This window comes from Phyllostomus hastatus, unplaced genomic scaffold (genome assembly GCF_019186645.2).
Source record: "Phyllostomus hastatus isolate PE091 unplaced genomic scaffold, TTU_PhHast_1.1 phas_contig_1, whole genome shotgun sequence".
NCBI classification, from domain to species: domain Eukaryota; kingdom Metazoa; phylum Chordata; class Mammalia; order Chiroptera; family Phyllostomidae; genus Phyllostomus; species Phyllostomus hastatus.
In genome coordinates, this window is record NW_025333498.1 from 37,514,416 (window position 1) to 37,535,568 (window position 21,153).

Genomic DNA, 21,153 nt, shown 5'->3' on the forward strand with positions numbered 1-21,153 from the left:
CGGCTGAAGGAATTTGGAAATATGCTTTGGAACATTTCAACAAAATGAATGAATTTTTAATTGGACATATGTAAAAGGTCCTTCTTTTTTAACCTATCAAGTTATCTCTCAAAAAAATTAGAGGGAATAGTGAGAAAAAAGTTAAGAAAAATAGAAGCAATACAGAAGAACAATAAAATCAATGGAAATTATTCTGACCAAAAAGTAAGTTGTAGCAAAAATATCTCTTCAAATCATACCAAAAGTAATAATTCATTACAAGAAAATGATATATTTTGATAAAGAGAATTAAATATGCCCTTGGGTTGTTTGATAATTCCATTAGTGAGGAGGAAGAAACCACAGAAACCATGGAAGAAACCATAGAAATATATTTTAAAAGCTTTAAATTTTTGATTTGACAAAAAAAAGACATCACTAAAGATAACATACAATTCATAATAACCACAAAAAATGAGGACACTGGTGACATACTGGTTAATGAACAGTTTCAGTTTAAGAGAATTTTAGATTAGGTACTGCGCAAGAAAATTTGAAATGATCTGAAATCTTCCAACATGTTCTCAAGAGAAACTGAAGAGAGGTCCTCGGCTTTGACGACAGTCTGGGAACTTCACCGACATCACTAACATTGAGTCAGGAGGCTGGAACCTTTGTAAGTCACAATGGAAAAATCAAACATGTTAAAGGAAACTTGGGGTTCTATTTATTATTTATTTTAGGAGATAATATTGAATTGTTCTCTGGTCATCTCTTTTATCGAACCCAGGAGTCCTCCCCTTTCTCAGGCCTCAGAAAGAGAAGAACTAAACACTGTCATACCCATCTCAGCAGAGGCCAAGACAGCAATTTGCATCAGTAATGGAATAACATCTCAGTCTGCAGCCACTGCCTTTGGATTTGTTTTTCCAAGTACATTGACTTTGCATTCACATGGTTAAAAATGCTGGCTAACGTAATGCCTCCTGGAAAGAAGAAAAGATCTATTCCAGGACAAATTCTACATCAACCACAGAATGCAAAACGTTTCTTCTCCTGCTTAAAACATTTAAATTCTCTAACTTCCCTTCACCTCAAGTAATAGTTAAAAATAAAAAAAGAAAAACTACTGGCAATTTTAAAATAGTAGCTTGTCCCTAGTTCACACTCCAGCTATTTATATGAATATTAATACAAGTAAACATCGCAGTCTGGGCTCAGGAGTGGGCTGCCTAATGCTCTTCAGATTTCAGTTTTGTAGCACTTTTGGCTGAATTTTGGCTGGGTCTGCATAACTCCATGGAAGGTTTATTTCTGTCATGGTCAGATGTTTTGCACTCGCCTAATAACTGGCAAATGTCTGAGTCAACGGGAGCAAAGCAGGACTCAGGGGAGAGCTGTCTGAAAACAAAACCCCATTGAGTCACCTCAACTGGATTTGGGGCTCATTTTATGGAGCATTTGTCCTTGGGAAAATTCACCACGTACAGAGATTTTCGGTCCCTTGGCTTCAATTCACTTGCTGTACTGAAGGACTGTAAGATGACTAAGGTCTTTTGGAGTGTTAGGTTCATTTTAGACATTGGCATAGACAACTTATTCTGTTTTCCAAAATGGTCACATCAGAATTTTTGCAAGGGCAGTGCATCTCTATCTAAAAACATTTATTTGGGAAGTTTTTCTTAATAATGTAAATAGTAATAGACACCACTGATACATGTAGAGCATTTGTGCAGTGCGGGTAGTGTTCTAGCAAGTACATGTGTTAAATCATTTGATTGTTACAGTGACCCTGTGAGTAGTAACTGTTAACATTTCCATTGTAGAAATAAGGCATAGGGAATTTAAGCAACTTACTAAATATCACACTAAGTAGCATCAAAGTGTATTTTCTAAGAGGTAAACACAAGTCTCAAACAAATGTACGGTAAGAACATATCAATGATATATTTAACTCATTAGAGAGAGATCCAGCAAAATGGTTCAGGTAATTCAAAAAAGAATCTGAGAAATAGATGATTAAGTCAGGAAAAGCACGCTGAAATAAGTTTATTAAATTAGAGACAAATTAGTTTATTTGTTATAGAACACTAAACCTATTTCATTGTACTGTGTTCTCTACTGGACAGAAAACATTCACTGTTCTTCTGGGTCTGCATGCTAACATCTAAGTCAGCAGATCTCAAACTGAGGACCAGGAATTTCTGGGGAAATTAAGCCTTTTCCAGGTGCCACAAGGTCAGAACTACTTTCATAATGATAATGACATATTATTTGCCTCTTCGCTCATTAACATTTGCATCAATGATGCAAAAAACAATAATGGTTGAAATTGATAACACTAAATTGTACTAGTAGCCATTAAATTATTTGCCATCAGATATACACAGATTAAAATAGGCCAGTTTTATGTAAGATGTCTTTGATATTACAGTAAAAGCAATTTTATTAAATTTTAACCTTTGAGCACATCTTTTAATATCCTTTGTGACAAAATGGAAAGAATTGAGAAAGCACTTCTGCTACCTGGTGAAACACCATAGCAGTCTTAGGGAAAAGCACTTATGCAATGGTTTGTGTTGTTAACTGAGCTAGCTGATTTTTTTTCATGGAGTATCACTTTTTTAAGAGTAATAACTGGTTGTTATGCTTACTTGAATATTTGGCAGGAATTTTCTCAAACATAAACAAAGTAAGCATGACTCTTCAAAGAAAAGTGCTAATAATATTTGTTGACTTGATAAAATTAGGGCTTTCAAGCTAAAATTAGAATTTTGAAAAAAGTGTACCTGCAACTGTGAACTTGATAGCTTCCTGATATTTAACGATTTTTCTCTGCCCTGGCTGGAGTAGCTCAGTGAATTGAGCTCGGGCTGTGAACCAGGCATCGCAGGTTCCATTCCCAGTCAGGGCACATGCCTAGGTTGCAGGCCATGGCCCCCAGCAACCACACATTGATGTTTCTCTCTCTCTCTTTCACCCTCCCTTCCCTCTCTAAAAATAAATAAATAAAATCTTAAAAAAAAGATTTTTCTCATACAATGAATGATGCTATTAATAGATGTAGTTTTTTGATATCATATATAGAAATGTATCACCATTTGGAATATGTGCATAATTTAGTGAATCAATATTTTCCAAATGACAATGCATGGTGTTCCAAAGTTACATATTAAATACACATAATCCATTTCAATTGTACATTGTTCCAATGCACTTTAATTTAATGGAGTTCAGAAAGATCACTGATGTAGTTTCAGAGTCCCTGTTGCAATGAACCTTTAAAAACAACCATTTGCACAGTTTTGGTGTAACAACCAAGAAGAATATCCACCACTCTTATTAACAACTTCCTTCTTCCAACTGTATATGTGTATAATGCTGAATTTTCTTTATATACTTCAACTAAAATAATATATAGGAATAGGTTACATATAGAAATATGTATTGGAAACAAGCTTTCTTCTATTGGCCAAAAATTAAAGAGAATTGAAAAAATGTAAAATAATTATATTATTTACACTTAATTTTTATGTTTGGGAAGTAGAGTTTTTTTCTTAAACATGGTATTTCTATTAACATATAATCAGTTTATTATAATTATTATTTTACATAAACTAAAAAATAAATACTTTAATTTTTATTTTAATTTCTAATATGATAAATATCAATAGATGTGCCTACACATTATTTGCAATAATTTATTCACATGTAAAGGGTCTGGAGACCAAAACGTTGGAAAGTAGCTGATCTAACTGTAAATCAAAGTATTTCCCTTAGCACAGGAGCCCCAAACTGAGGAGCTGCCTAAGTGTTCAGGGTATTCCGAAAAAAAAAATAAACAACTTGAGGACTAGCCGATGTGGACATGCCATTTATTGCTTACTTTTCAGGGGAGTGCACTGATGGTGACGGGTCGGTGTGAGTGAGACTGCTCCCCCTCCAGTCTGAAGCTTGTTATAAGGGGTCTCTGATGAAGGAGGCACATGTCCTATGTATGACTCTAAACTATATTACACTTCAGTGTGTAAAAGGTCAAAAAGCAGCCACAGGACAAGAAGCTGCTTGCAAAAGGAGATAAGGAGGGAGTTAAAATTCATTCCCAAAACAGCACACATTCTAGCCAGGGCTCCCCACTCCCACAAACCCTGCCAGCTCTCAGTCATGGGAGGCTCAAAGGCTATGTCTGTGGACCCCACTCTCCCTTAGTTAATGAAATAATACTTGGTTAGACAAAGCTCCACCATGACGCTGAAAAACCATTGTGTTACTTCTGCCTCATTTTCTGGTGTTGCATTCCATAATTGTCTTTAAAAGTAGTGGAGGATCCAGAGTCTGAATCCAGGCAATCTGATTTTACAGTCTATTCTCTTAGCCACTAAGTCATTTTTTAAGTAGAAGAAATATGTAAATATCAACAAGTAGAAACATCAAACCTAAATATCTGATGATGCTTTTCTATAAAACACAAAACAAACAAAAAGGTAAGATGTAGAAACAAAACAAAACAAAACAACAACAACAACAAAATAAACAGGCCTTGGCCATGCAGCTCCATCAGTTGGAGCACTATCCTGTCATGCCAAGGTTGCAGGTTTGATCCCCAGTCAGGGCACATAAAAGAAACAACAAATAAATACATAAATAAGTGAAACAACAAATCTGTCCCTCAATCCATCTCTCTCTCTCCTCTTTTCACTAAAATTAATAAATTTTAAAAATTATTTAAAAAGCAATCAATTTCATTTATGAGTCCCAATCTAACCTTGGAACTATCTAATGGGTCATAGGAATGGCTTAATTTTTTTAATTCCTGGGCTTTTTCAAATCTTATTAAGTAAAATTACTAATACAAATTGAACTGGTAATCCACCCTAAAGAAAGAAAGTACCATACTTCCACCATTCAAGTCTTTTCTTGATGGTAGCAACAGAGTTCTCAGAAATGTTAACAGATAGCAAAAGATCCTGGTCAAAGCCATTTCCCCAAAACTTCAAGATGGCAGATGACTAAGTGGAAGCACACTAACCATCTCCCAGGACCAAACTGGAATTACAACTAAATTAAAGAAAAACCACTGAATAACCAACTGAACACTAGTTGACGAGAAGTCTTATAACCAAGGACAGAGGGAAGAAACCATTTCACTATAATGAGACTGGTAGAGAGCATGCAGGTGTGAGAGGGCTGGATGGGTTCCCATAGAAGGCTGCTGAAGTTCCAGAGGGATATTTTAATGGTAGGATTTGCCCTGAAAAGTGTGGGGTCTAAATCCCAAACTGGGCTCCTCAGCCTAGAGCACCATACCCAAGATAGGAACCCAAGTAACATCCAGTTGCAAAAAGCAGTGGGGTTTCTATCTATCAGGGAGAGATGGCTTGAGACACAGAGAGCCTCTTAAAAGGCCAACTCACAAAATTTTGTTTGCAGACACTTACTGTGGGCTTTGGCAGAGGGAGGGCAGAGTGGACGAGAGATGTGTGTAGAGAGTCTGTGTCTGGAGGCTCTGGGAGAGAGCTGAACGATCAGCTGCCAGGATCCCTGTGCTGAGTCATTCCCTATACTGCGAGGCCATCTTTCTCTGGCAGAGCACTGGGCTCCAAGCAGCATCAGCCTGAGGGGAAGCAATAGCTCCACCCACAGGAATTCCTCCTGCTTGGAGCTGCTGGGTAGTATAGCTGGAGGCAATTTCAGAGATCAAGCCTAACAGAAAGCCTGCACACAGAGGTGGATATCTGGGAGGCCCGAGACTTTAGCTGACCCTCCCCCAGGCCCAGTGCTGACACAAAGCTGTTACTGACGTGCAGCTTGGTTCTTTCTGGACACACCCAGGTTCAGCAGAGGGAGCCACAGGCTGTGGATCGCTGATAGCTCCAAGCAAGTTGCCTAGGGCCAGTCATAGGCAACATCTGAAACAAGTCTGCACCAGAGTCTTTGCAGATCTACCTAATACATACAAACAAATACAAAGAAACAGCTAAAATGGGAAGATAAAGAAACAGGCTGAGATGAAAGAATAAGAGAATTCTCCAGAAGAACTAAATGAAATGGAGACAAGCAACTTATCAGATAAAGGGTTTAGAGTAATGATTATAAGAATACTCAGCAGCATGAAAAAGAGACATAGAAACCATAAAAAAAAACAGTCAGAAATAAAGAATGCAATATGATATAAATAATACACTGGAAAGAATAAACAGTGGGGTATATGAAGCAGAGGATCAAATCAGTGGGTTGGAAGACAAGGTAGAGAAAAACACCCAAGCAGAACAGCAAAATGAAAAAAGAATAAAAAATATGAAGAGAGCTTAAGAAACCTTTGAGATAACATGAAGTACAACAATATCCACATCATGGGAAAACCAGAAGGAGAAGAGAGTGAGCAAGGGACTGAGAATTTATTTGGAGAAATAATGATGGAAAACTTTCCTAATTTGGTGAAGGAAAAAGCACACAAGTCCAGGAAGTACAGAGAGTACCAAACAAGTTGGACCCAAAGAGGCCTACACCAAGACACATCATAAATGAAATGACAAGGTTTAAAAACATGGAGAGAATCCTAAAAGCCACAAGAGAAAAGCAGTAGTTACCTACAAGGGAGCTCCAATAGACTGTCATATGATTTCTTAAAAACATTTCAAAGCAGAAAGAATTAGCATGAAATATTCAGGGTGGTGAAAAGCAAGGACCTACGATCAAGGCCACTTTACCCAGCAAGACTATCAATTAAAATTTAAGGAGAAATAAAGAGTTTCCTAGACAAGAAAAGGCTAAAGAAGTTTGTTAACATCAAACCAGCACTGCAACAAATGTTAAAAGACCTGCTTTAAGAAGAAGAAAAAGAAAAAAAAAAGGAATATAGTTTTAAAATAAAATGGCACTACATACAAATCTATCAATAATCACCTTAAAAGTAAATGGCTTAAATGCTCCAACAGAAAGACATAGGGTAGCTGAATGGATGAGAAAACAAGATATATATATATGTATATGTATATATGGTGTCTCCTAGACATATATATGTATATATATGGTGTCTTATATATATATATGGTGTCTCCTAGAGATCCACTTCAGATTGAAAGCTACACACAGACTAAAAAGTAAAGGGATGGAAAAAGATATTTCACTCAAATGGGAAGGAAAAAAAGGTAGGGTAGCAGTACTTATATCTGACAAAGTTGACTTTAAAACAAAGGCTCTAGTAAGAGACAAAGAAAGGCACTACATAACAATAAAAGGAACAATCCAACAAGAGGATATAATCCTAGTAAACATTTATGCTGTCAACATGGGAGTTTTGATAAATGCAACAAATGATCTGTTAACTGTTTCTATACTTTTGTCTTTTCCAAGTTTATTCAGGTTATCTGTTTCCCTTTGTATAAGTTTTGACCAAGAAACTAATCCACTTCATCTAAATTGGTTTCATCAAGTTGGTTTGGTAGTGTTGTTCTGCTCAACTATATTGCCGTTGATTTTCTACCTGCTTGATATATCAATTACTGACAGAGGGTTGTTTAAGTCTCTAACTGCAATAGTGGATTTATCTATTTCTCCATTCAGTTCTATAAGTTTCTGCCTCGTATTTTGATATACTCTTGTTGGGTGCATTCACATCTAGAATTGCTGTGTTTTCTCATGGTTAACATTGTTGTATGTTCCTTCTAACCCTGAAAATATTCTTGCTCTGAAGTTGGCTTTGTCTGAAATCAGTGTTGTTCAGATTTTTTAAAAAATTACTGTTAGTGTGATATAGCTTCATGCATTCCTAACTCATATCCATTCCTTTCTTTGTTTTTAGTTTTCTTTAGTTTGAATATAATAGGCTTATGTATGGTTTTCATCCAGTCTTGTGCTGAACTTTCTACATCTATGGCTATGGTTTGGTGTCTGTCATTAATTTTGGAAAATTCTTATTCATTAGTGTTTCAAATAGCTCTTTTGTTCTAGTTTTCTTCTCTTTCTGATATTCTAATTATGCACATTTTACATCTTTTGAAATTTTCCACAGTTCTTGAATGTTCTGATGTGTGCATTAGTTTTTCCTTTTGCATTTTAGCTTGGGAAATTTCTACTGACCTGTCTTCAGTCTCACTGATTCTTTCATCAGCATGTCAAATCTATTGATAAACCCACCAAAGGAATTTTCCATTTCTGTTACAGTGTTTTTGATTTCTATCATTTTCTTTTTGCACTTTCTTAGAGCTTCCTTCTCTTGTTTACATCACCCATCTGTTCTTAAATGTTGTCAACTTTTCTATTAGATTTAAAATTCCCTATTTAATATTTCCAACCACTGTGTTACATGAGTCTGGTTCTAATGTTTGCTTTGTCTTGTCAGAACATTTTTTTCTTGCTTTTTGGTATGCTTTCAAATTATTTGTTGGAAGCCAAACATATTTCAGGTAGTAGAAAATTCTGAAATAGGTCTTTAATGTAAGGTTTTGTATTAATCTGGTTAGAAGTTGGATGGTGCCTAGTATTTGCTGTAGCTGTAATAGGCAGAGGCTTCAAATCCCTCTGGAATTCTTATATTGGCCTCTCCCATCGGCTTTGGCTTTTCCTAAGCATTTCCCTTCAGAGGAAGCCTGTGTCTTACAGCTCTTTCAACTGGAGCTCACTGTAATTAACTGAAGTTTTATTGAAGTTGTGGTGGTAAGGTGTGAGAGATGGGAATGTTTTATAAGCTTCCAAGTAAATCTTGGGTTTTTAGTGGATCCATGTCTCTGGGCTCTGAATTTCACAGATACTTTCAGTGGCATAATCCTACCACCTATATTCACTGTCCTATCTTCCTGGTAAGCACTCCCAATATATTTCTTCAGAAAAAAATAGATTTTATTACTATGTTCCACTCCCCCAGCCCCCAGCCAGTCTTCAGTGAGACAAACAGCCTTGAACCGGACGGAGTGGGAGGAAGGCCCTCCCTACGTGCGATCAGGCTCTGGAAAAGTCTTTGCCCTGAAGAGTAGCCCTTTGTTTATGGAGAATGCTCTGGTCATACTTCAAAATAAGTACTTTTTTCCTCTCCTTGTCAGAGCCATGAAAGAATTAGCTTTTTATCATGAGAATCTAGTATGGTTCCAAGAGCCAAAGTACTTAAAAACTATGTGGCTCCCTAATACTTTAGCCCCCACAGCTTCTCAATCTCAAGGCAGTCTACACTCAGCCTCCGGCAGTTCACCAACATCGCCACTTAGGTGTCCCAGCAGTTTCTGAACTCCAACTGCTTCTGCTCCTGGTCAGCTGGCCTCGGATGTTGTACTTTCTGAGTGCCTATTTCTCTCAATTTAAGTGTGTTGGTTTGCCCTAAAAGCTCAATTTTCCAATGGATCCCAGAAAAGTAATTGATTTTCAATTTGTCTAGTATTTTTCTTGTTGGAAAGGAGTAACTATTTCCATATCCTTTACATTTTAGAGCTAAAACCAGAAGTCACTGATAACTTTTAAAATTTATATTTATAGCTAAAGTAAGTTAAACTTGGATTACTGGCTCTTATTTACAAATAATATTTGCCATCCTTATTTCTTTTTCATAATTAGCTATCATTTCAATATGCTCCGGAGTTGGTTGATATTAATTAAACTGTCTGGATGTTGGAGATGTACATGATGAGGTAAAGAGCTGTTATGCTGTGTTTTTCATTTTTTGTTTCCCATGTCCTACTTCTGTGTAAATAATAATAATAATAATTAATTAATAATAATAATAATTAATAATAATAATCAATCTAAACCAGATGGCTTTTCAGTGCTCTTCTGAACAACAACTCCACCAAGGTAGCTCTATGGGACATGCCCAGCACTTAGATCCACGCAGGGCTCCACAGATACCAGAGATGTACAAGGTATGGTTGAAGAGGCCCACTGTCTCTGAAAGATTTTTGTCTTCTAATTATTATAAAGTTTGTGGGATAATCAAGAGGATGCATATAATTCTATTAAGATATTTCCTATAGTGGTCTTGTCTAAAATAGGAAAGAATATTTAAAATAAATCTTATCTTTTTTTCTCCTTCACTTTGCTCATAATATTACAAATATCTTGTGGAGTGAACATTGCCCACTTTCCACATTTTAGTTACTGTTTTTAGCAAAAGTATCTTTAGTGAGGAAATGTGGATTTTCTCTTATAATTTATGTGTGCATGTGTATATGACAGAGAAAGAAATTAGAGGTTAGACATCCTTGCCGCAAATACTTATTCTAATCAAGTTAAGGCTGTGTATGTTTGGCACACGTGGGTAATATTCATGCTGAATAAGAGGCTATACAAATTATAGTTTTGCATAAATGAATAATTTCATATATGTTGATAATTCATGCACTGTCAAGGGATCCAAAGAACACTGATGCTTTCCAAGTTTTTTTTTTCCTCTCTTTGCTCAAAGGGACATGGTTAGATACTTTCTCTGAGAGGAGAATGAAACAAATGCCCCTCCTGCACACTCCCCACAACTTGCCAGACTGCAGAGCTGACCTTCAATATGTGCCTGCTTCGTGTGTCTCAGCACACCAGAACACCAACTGTTACTTCTTCTTCTCTTCATTGAAAGACTGGTAAATGTTACCCAGAGGGAAGCAAAGAAGATTCTATTAAATGTGGTCTTTAGCTAATTCTACCAGGCAGCATTATAATGCTTTAGCAAGAGGCAGCATTGTTCATGGTTTCCTATAGTAATTTCTCTTCCAGCACTCAAGTTAGACTTCTCTGAAAAACACAAATTCAGAAAGTGATCAGCTTAATGGTCACTGATTCAGAAGGGAAAACAAATCTTTTATATAATGTTGTTTTTCTCTTAAACACCCAGTAATATTTGGTAATTTAAACTTTTATATATAATGGCAAAGACATAGTTTATTATCATCAGCAGTTCCAGTTTGAGTTCAGCCTGGTGTGGAGACAGATCTGGACATAGCTGGTTAACTGCTACTGTTGGCCAGACAAACCTGTGAGCTGAAGGTTGGAGGATCTTCCCAGATAATAACAATATACTGAGGGGAAGGCGTTAGGTGCTAAGAGACTGGGTCAGCTGCAGGGTCATCTTTGTGATTCTGAGCATTTTGTGGTGGCTCCTATGTAATCTGCACCTGATACTGCAACCATTGCCTGTGTGGGCCCTAAAAATAAACCCTAATAAGTGGGAAAACTAAATAACTTGAAATTGAGGATGTTTCACCAAATCTATAATATACTGGAGTGTAAGTACTGATCTGAGGAACATTTAATAGACTATGACACAGAAGGGAAAAATCACTGCAAAATACTGTTATTTAGTGTTAACTCATTTTCAGAGAACATTAAGAAATGGAATATTAGTCATACTTTGCCAAGTATTCATATTTGTGAGCACTTGTAACACTCCCCTGGGGACACCAAAAATATATATAGAAGGGACTTCACATAGGTCTAGAGTTCTCACGTTAGCAAAGATAGTGATAACTAAATTTTTAATGTGAGTTGTGATTTCACTAATTTTTACAGGAAAAGGCAGGCTACACTTTTATCTTTGAGCTACTTCTAACCGTATTCTCTAAACTAAATGCTACCTTCAATATCTCCCATAGGCTGAGAGAAATCAAATTGTGTGCATCTGTTTAAAAATTACTTTTAGTCATGATATATTTAAGCTGGAAACATGATAATGAAGATTTTACAGAATAAAATGGAGACGGGAAACACAAAAGATTAAGGGAGACAACAATTTATTTTAAAACAGTGCATTTAAATTGTTCTATTTGATTTGGAGTATCCTATGGTATTTCAGAATTATGTTCACTATTTTTAATATAAATTGCATTTAGACAAGCAAGACAGTAGAAATTTGACAAAGGATTTAAACATCACTTTCAAATTTCCTGACACCTTAAGAATTAATCAACTAATGGATCAATTAACTAATAAATATTATATACTTTTAAAGTATCCATTTATGACCTTCCATATTCCTTTATGATATCATACTGGTTTCTCCCTCAATTTTATTTGTGTCTTTCAGCTGTGAAGTGACTTATATGAGACATTTGTGCACAGTGTATCCAGCTGTGATTTAATTCTGTTTCAGTGTTTTGTACTTTTATTTTATTTTGTTTTTTGCAACTCAAAAATTAAAGGCAAATTCCAGTGGATGGAAATATTCAGAAAATGGATGTGAATGTGAGTATTTTCCAAAGGGCAAAGCTTTAAAATCCTACTTTTAGTTTGGGTCTCGAATGTCCATAGACTCTTTCTAGGAGCACACTAGTAAATATTATTTTTAAAGCCTAATTAAATGCTTGACTTTCATGAATGGGTCTAATTCTTGATCAGATTTCAAGGGAGAGGAGCCTAGGGGGCCTTCTTTAGGTGAAAATGAGTTCTACTTGTCCTACTTGCTGTATTGGTCTATCTTGCTACAGTGAAAGAGAAGATCAGTAAATAGCAAAGCTTTTTATCATATTCCTGGAAATTAGGGCAACCCATCAGTTCTCTGAACCCAGGGTGGAAATTGGCTTAAAAATACAATAGCAATCAGGGAGGCAAATTTCCTCCTTACTCCCTCTCTCTGTCTGAATGGCCTATAGTAATGAACAAGGAGACAAGAAGCACATATACTGATGCTGTTCCAGCTTAGCTCATGGAAAAGTAGGTTCTTCCCATTTTGGCTTGCTGATCATTTTAAGGTCACAGTATAAAAAGGGTCTCCATTCTGCCACAGAATGGGTAAATATATTTGAGTCAATTTTCCAGTATATTTACCTGCACCTTGTTTGCTGTGAGTGAAGGAAATGGATTTAAATACTTTTCATCATTTATCTTAGTGCATTTCTTATTCACAAAGCAGACACAAAATAGCATTTTGGCTAAGGCTACACAACAAAAACACATAAAGATTTATTGTAGAAGCTGACTAAATAACTTGGACCAGAGTCCCAGACTTTAAATGCTAATTGTAAGTGCTTTAGACATATTCCCCCACACACACAAATAATTAACACTTATTCTAGAATATACTTCCCTGGGTTAAACATGTGAATGGTCATGACTGTTTCTTTTCAACTGGTAGCTGTAATGCCATTTAAAAATCTAACAAGTTTTACCAATACCACTTCCAGTCTTAAAATTACCAGGTAGATCTTTACTGGTACTTGAGTGGAATGTTTAATTTAAATAGGAATATCTATCAGACCTGAACTTTGAAGTGTGCCTGTTCCTTTCTTATGAAAGGTCCTGAGGCCTTTGCTCCATCTGCCCAATGGGATGACACAGAGTAGCATTCTGTCCATCATTCTGCATGGGATGATACTCTGAGTAATGTACTCACATCTTTTGCAGCCAAGAGCTTTGCCTTTTGAGCCCAATATTTATTCAAGTATTGAACTGACTGAACAGTTGAGGCTTGGAGACCAGCCCTACTGGGATTATACAATCAGTGAAAGATTTCAGCAAAGGGAATATGAATATGGAATATAAAGAGTGGAAATTATTTTATAAAAAAAGAAAAAAGGAAAATGGCATTAATAAAAGACAGGTTTGCTTTTAACATGACACTTTTTTTCAAACCCATTTGTAAACTACCCTTTCTGTTCATAATTCTCAGACTGTATTCTCTATTAGGTTCATATTTGTTGAACCTAATAGGTTTTGACTATAAGTTGCTAGAAATAACTTTTTGGTAAAATGGTATCTGATTTGTTTTTAATCTCCAAGTATGTGAGATATGAGAAAGTTAAGATACATTCTTTGATTTTATTTTTATAAAGATCTTCTGAAACAGTCAAGGACAATGTTGGCTCTGATAATTATAGATTTTGATGCTGTCTCTGGAGTCAGGCTGTAACCTGATTCCTGCTTCTGCCACATGTACTGGCCGTGAAAGCCTGACCAAGTCACTGCATCTCTCTTCGCTTCAGTTCTGTGTAATAGGGAGAATACATGAACCCACCACAGAGTGTGTATGTGAGGATCAAAAGCGTTGATACATTAAAACCTTAGGATAGCATCTGGTATATACTAAGTCCTTAATAAATATCAGCTATTGTTATTGTTATTTCAAGTTATGAAATGTGATGACTCTCCTCTTAAGAGCAACCTGTGCTGAACTAACTGGTCTAACACTAGGACCTGATATATCTGGAGATGAAGGAAAACAATAGAAAAAATGGGTGGCTGAAACACAGAGGTAAAATTAAGAATTCACCTAAGGCACCGAATAAAACAAAAAATTAAGGCAAATATCCTGACAATTAATCTCGATGTACCCATGCCTTTCAACTGAAAAACGTGTTGACCTGTAGGTGAAAGTGCAGACATCCTCGCTTTAAATGCGTGCACAGAGACACTCACGGTGAAACACGCGGGAGGTGGGGCTGCAGCTCCCAGTCTCTGTGCTTTATTTCCTGTGTGGAGGCATTGCAGCAGATCCCCGGAAGGATCTTTTAGAAGCAATAATATCTTTTTGTGTCAAATAATTCAGTGATAAAGACATTGGTTCTGTCTGTCCTACACCAAACAATCTTTGGGCATTTGGGCATGAAATATTTAAAAGAATTACCAAAGCATTAATAAGCTAAAGATTGTTTTAACACACAGTTAATTGAGTTGTAAGGACTATTCCCATGTCTCCATGTCTTCCTGCTAACCACTTCTACTCCCCTTCACTTCTTCCTCCTGCCCCTTGATGTTTTTATTGGCAGTCCTTCCAAGAGGTTCCTCACCCTCTATGTCTGTATATTCTATTTTAGTAATCTAATCCACACTCACAGATTCATCATCAATAATTGCCTTCCTAAAATCTATATTGGAAACAACAATTGTCTGATGTACCCAGCCCTTCCTGAAGAAGCAAGGCTAATACCCAAATCCACTAGATTCCACAGCAAACCAGAGCCTTAGTCTAAATTCCTTATTTCTGTAAGTGGCAATAACTAAATGTAACCTTTGAATTTTAGTTTTTCTTCCTTTTCCCCATCCAGTCCATTGTGAAACCTACATTTTTTCCATAGTATCTTCTCCTCAACCCCTAAGGGCTTAAAAATAACCTCTGACAAAACACTGACTGAGCAATAAGCTACTCCTAGGAAAAGGGCTTAAAAAACCAGTCACATAGGAAAAGCTCACAGCTAACTTTTGCTAAGCTATGAAAGACTAAATGCTTTCCTCTTGAGATCAAGAACAAAACAAGGATATTCATTTCAGGCACTTATATTTAATATTGTACAAGAGGTTCTAATCATGATAATTAGGTGAGTGAGTGAATAAATAAATGAATAAGTAAGTAAGTAGGTAGATTGTATTTACATTGGGAAGAAAAAAGGAAATCTATTTCTACTTATGACATGAAATCCTAAAGAATACATATACTGGGGAGGGTTGGGTGGGTGGGCTGGAATGGGAGTAAAAGGGAGAAAACTGTACTTGAACAATGATTAAAATAAAAAAATAGAAAAAGAAAAAAAAGAATACACACACACAACTATTATAGCTAATAAATGAGTTCAGCTAAGTTTCAGAACATAAGATCAATATACAAAAACCAATTGTATTCCTATACACCAGCAATAACATTCTAAAAAAATTCTATTATAAATAGTATCAACAAATAAAACAAGTGTGAATTGAACAAAAGAAACATAAGACTTAAAACTGAAAACTACAAAACATTATTGAGAGAAATTTTAAAAGGTCTAACTGAAGAAAGAAATTAAACAAGATAAAAATAAGTAGAAGCATATACCATGTTCATGGATAGGAAGAATTAATATTATTAAAATGTCCACACTACCCAAAGCCATTTATAGATTCAATGTAATTCACAGAACAAGAGAAAATATTCCAAAAAATTTTGCAAAACTATCAAGGACCCCTAATAGCCATAGAAATCTTGAGAAAGAAGAACAAAGTTGGAGGAATCATAGGTCCTGATATCAAACTATATTACAAGACTATAGTAATCAACACACTATGGTACTGGCATAAAAACAGACATATAAATCAATGCAACAGTATAGAGCTAAAAAATAAACCTATGCTTTTATTGTCAATTAACAGTTGAAAGGAGGCAAGAATATACAATGGGTGTAAAGATAGTCTATTCAATAAATGGTGTCAGGAAAATTGGATAGATACATGCAAAAAATAAAACTAGACCATCTTCTTACATCATATATAAGAATAAACTCAAAATGAATTAAAGACTTAAATGTTAGACTTAAAACCATAAAAATCCTAGAAGGAAACATAGGCAGTAGAATCTCAGACATTTGTCATAGCAATATTTTTTCTGATATATCTTGTCGGTCAAAGAACACATACACACATACAAAAAAAAACCAATGGGACTACATCAAACTAAAAAGTTTTACACAGTAAACCACCAACAAAATGAAAAAACAACCCATGGAATGAGAGAACATATTTGCCAATGATATATATAATAAGGAGTTAATATCTGAAATTTATAAGGAACATATAAAACTCAATGCCAAAAAACAAACAATCCAACTAAGAAATGGGCAAAGGGCCTTAATAAAATTTTCTCCAAGGAAGACATACAGATGGCCAATAGACATATGAAATGATGCTCAATGTCACTAATTATCAGAGAAATACAGATTAAAACCACAATGACATACCACCTCACACCTGTCAGAATGGCTATCATCAGTAAATCAATAAACAAGAGTTGGCCAGGATCTGGAGAAAAGGGAACTTCCCTGTACTGTTAGTGGGAATGCAGTTGGGTGCAGCCACTGTGGAAAACAGTATTGAGGTTCCTCAAAAAATTAAAAATGGAGCTGCCTTATGACTCAGTGATTCCACTTCTGGGAACTTATCCAAAGATAAGTAAACATTGATTTGAAAGAATATATGCACCTCTATGTTCTTTGCAGCAATATTTACATTAGCCAAGATTTTTAAGCAGGCCAAATGCTCATCAGTAGACAGAGTGGATAAAAAAGCTATGGTGCATTTACACAATGGAGCACTACTTGTTCGTAAAAAAGAAGTAAACCTTACCTTTTACAACAGCATTGATGGACCTGGATAGTTTTATGCTAAGTGAAAAAAGCCAGTCAGAGAAAGACAAATCCCATGATTTCACTTATATGTGGAATCTAATGAACAAAATAAACTAACAAACAAAATAGAACCAGATTCGTAGACACAGAGAACAGACTGACAGCTGTGGGAGGGGAAGGGGATTGGAGGATTGGTTGAAGAAGGTGAAGGGATTAAGCAAAAAATAAAAAAAATTAAAACTCACGGATCTTGACAGCAGTATGGTGATTACCAGAGGGAATGTTAAAAATATTTGATGGTGGGGAAAGAGAAGCGGGTGTGGAAATGGAAAGATAAAAGAGAGTTAGGAAGTTCTGTGCACTGAGCACTTCTCAATTCACATGCAGATCCCATTTCTACTGGAAAATAACAACAAATACTACCATTCACTGAGCACATATATACTTAGCACTGTGTTCACCCTTTATATTTGTGTTTATCTCTTTATTCTCACAACTCTGCAGGGTAAGGGCTACTAATTCCCCATTTGATAAAGGAGGTAACTATGACTGGGAGAGCATAAGCAACTCCCTAAAGTAGCCCAGGTGTTCTGACTCCAAAGCTACTATGTCCATCAGTGGAGGCTGCTGGCTCTGCCACTGAGGGATTTGATCTGACTGCTTTTTGTTTTTGTCTTTTTGTGGCTTAGTCTGACTTTTGTTGGAGTCATGTTTTTGTTTTGGCTTCCTGTTTGCTGTGTGGCTTTGACACATTCCCTAAACATGCCCTATTTATTCCATCCACATGGCAGAGTTCAGACTGACGCCACACAGTTTGCAATCTCAGGGGATGGCTCATGTTTGCTTTCCTGCTTTACTCTAATAGGTCAGAGCTCTGAGGTCCACCACTCAGGTCTCTGGGTAGGGGAATAATCGAGACGCCTTGGGGGAAACAGGGATTCTTACCATTGGCCTTTGTGGCCTTGGCCGCTTCCTGCATGTGGAGGACCTGAAGGCTGGGTTTGATAATGAAGAGTCTCCTTTGTCTTCTCTCATTATGTATGCCACATCTGCCTCTCAGCATTTGTGTCAGTGAGTCACTATAATTACAGCCGTTGGATAATTTCCTCCATTTTGCAACACATACCCGACTGTGTGAGTGCTACATCAGAGGAAAACATTTATTTCCTTGCAGCACCAGCACACAGCAAGGTCCATTCTTCCTTTTGACGTGGTTATCAGCCAAGTCAAATAAGATGGCGTCTGTCCCTACTTACCCTCGCTGAAAGTGAGTCCTTGGGAGCCTGCCAACTCTGAAGCCACAAAGGATAGAAATCTCTTTTTCTATGTAAAATATAGAAATTTTGTCCCAGAATCTTGCTTTAAGATGATTACAAAATAATCAACTCAGTTGTCCTTGGAAGGGAGGTGTGGGAGTGAACTGAAGAAAATCCCACTCTACCCTCGCTCGGCTCCAGTCCTGCGCACCCCGACAAAGAAGTAACTCCCTGCCCTCTAGCAAAATATTAGAAGGCAAATATCTGGTTTAGTTGAATATGAAAAGAATTCCCAAGAGAGTAAAAATCAAACAAAAAGTACCTTGAAGGTGGTGTAAGTTCTCTGAATGTTTTCAGCTCCTTCTAGTCCCTTGTTGCTTTTCTACAAGATTACTTACTACCTAGTCACTAGGAAGTATTGGAAAAGGTGGGCCTGGAGCAGAAACTCCCCTTCTCATAACACAGCACCCTTCTTGGGACTGTAATTCATAACAGAAGTATATTATGATTCTCTTTTCTTTTTTTAAGATTTTATTTATTTATTTTTAAAGAGGGAAAAGGAGGGAGAAAAGAGAGAGAGAGAGAAACACCAATGTGTGGTTGCCTCTTGCACACCCCCTGCTGGGGACCTGTCCCAAAAACCAGGCATGTTTCCTGACTAGGAATCGAACCAGCCACCCGTTGGTTCTCAGGCCAGCACTCAATCCACTGAGCCACACTGGCCAGGGCTGATTTTCTTTTCTGATTAATGCTGTGGGTATTTGTGACTGAAGCACCATTTATAATTTCTATTTTTGACTCACTAAGTCTAGTGGAAGACATTGTAAATGAGCACTCATTTAACTTGGTTTAATGTTTTTTCAAGAAAAATACAAATTCTTTTTTGTACTTCTAGTACTGTACTAAAGCAAAGATTGTAAAATAAAACAAATAAACAAAAACAGGGACACAGAGAAATGGGAAAGAAGGGACATGTTAGATATTTTCTAAGGTATCCAAAGAACAGTTTCCTTGCTGCTACAGGGAAGCAACGTTTGCCTCCCTATCTCCAAGCTGGACAGGCTGGCAATCCATATGATTTAAGAATATATGCAATCTAAATGATCATAAATGTTCCTTCACTTCACTTTCTCTTGGACCCACAAGGTCAAGGCATTGCCTCTAATATGTTACTGTGAAAATTAAACCTGCAAGAGTTCACAGACTAATCCCCCCACTTCTATTGATATGAATAATTTCTGTAATTTTCCAACTTTTCTTTTTCCCAAAGCAGAATACTTTTTCAAAAGAAAGCATGTGATAGAATCATAGTAAAGAGTTCTTTGCAAAATAAAGAGGAAAGGAGATGCTCTGTTTGAAAAGGAAAGATAGTTCCCAGTTACCCTGAAGAAATACTTGCCAGCAGTTACTCTGACATCCATCCATGAGATTTTATAGCTCTACAGAACATTCTTTGAAAAACACTTAACTAACGATTAGATTAAAATGGTGCAGCTGAGCCTTGTGGGTATTCGAAATAACTGGTTATCCTGAAGAGCAGTGAAAGGTCAGGAAAGGAGGAGGAGCAGGGGAGGGTGATACTGTTGGGAGCACTTCTCTGTGGGAGCCACAGTGAGGCAATCGGAGTTGGCATTCTACCATCAGTACAAGTGTCAGCAGGGGATTTCATTTAATATCATAGTAGTCCTTGGTGTTTGCAACTCTTGATAGACTGTCCAAAGTTTGGATGCCTAAAATCTCTGGCACAAATGTGATCATCTTCTCAACGTTCCACGTGGTCTTTTTTGATGAGCTTGGAGAAATTATGAAAGCAACACAGGGAGCCTACACACCAGGGAGTGTGTTATAGAGCAGTTTGAATCAGATGATCCCAGTGTTATAATATGTTTCCACTCACTCACAGAGAAGTGGAAAATCAAGAGAGGAATAAAGCGTTAGGTTTACCTAGACAACTCTATGATTGACATTAGAATAAGACCTCAAAGAGAGTTCTCAAAATGCTGAGCAACTCAGAGGATTGGCCTGAAATCTAAAGAGTAGAATCTTTATTTGTTAAGTAGAGGATATCAGTAAACATTCAAATCACCAGTAAATAAAAACAGTGAACAAATAAATATTTCCCTTTTTTTATTTTTTTCAAAATTGGCATGGCTTTTCTTGTTGAAAGCAAATAAAAGCATTCTTGTGATCATCCTATTTTAGGCAAAAATTATTTTTCATGGTTAAAAAACAAAAACTGTTTTAACTGGGGCAGTGTTAACAAGAATTGCCCCAAGCAATTTTGTATAACAGAATTTCACAGTAAAAAAATTAGCAACAAATCAACTGACCTGGCCCATTGTCTTTCTCAATACTAATTTGCTGCTGGAAAAGAGGGTTTCTTATTGAAGAATGCAAAAGTGTGATTCAAGAATCAAGCCTTTTCATCTCTCATGGGATAGTGTCCTTTATCAGAGCATTCTTGGTGGATAAATATGTAAATTATTATGCAAAGCAGGATAGAGTAATTCAAATTGACAGTGCCCTATTTTTTTTTAAATTAAAATGTGGATGCCTTGAAAATGGTCTGGTGACAACAAAGGAAGTTCTTGTTAAGATCCATATTATTTGGTATCGTTTTCATATATTTCCCAAGCAGATGAATTCTTCTGTTTTTACTTTCTATTTTTCCATCAATGTATTTGATTAAGATAGTCTCAATGGTATATATATATATATATACACACACACACACACATATATATATATATATATATATATATATATATATATACATATATATACATATCAGGGACAATACAGATAATTTTAAAAATCTTTATTGTATTCTTTTCATATTACCTTTTAGTCCCCTTGCACCCCCTCCCCCCAGCAATCATCACACTGTTGTCCATTTCCACAGATCATTTTTTAAT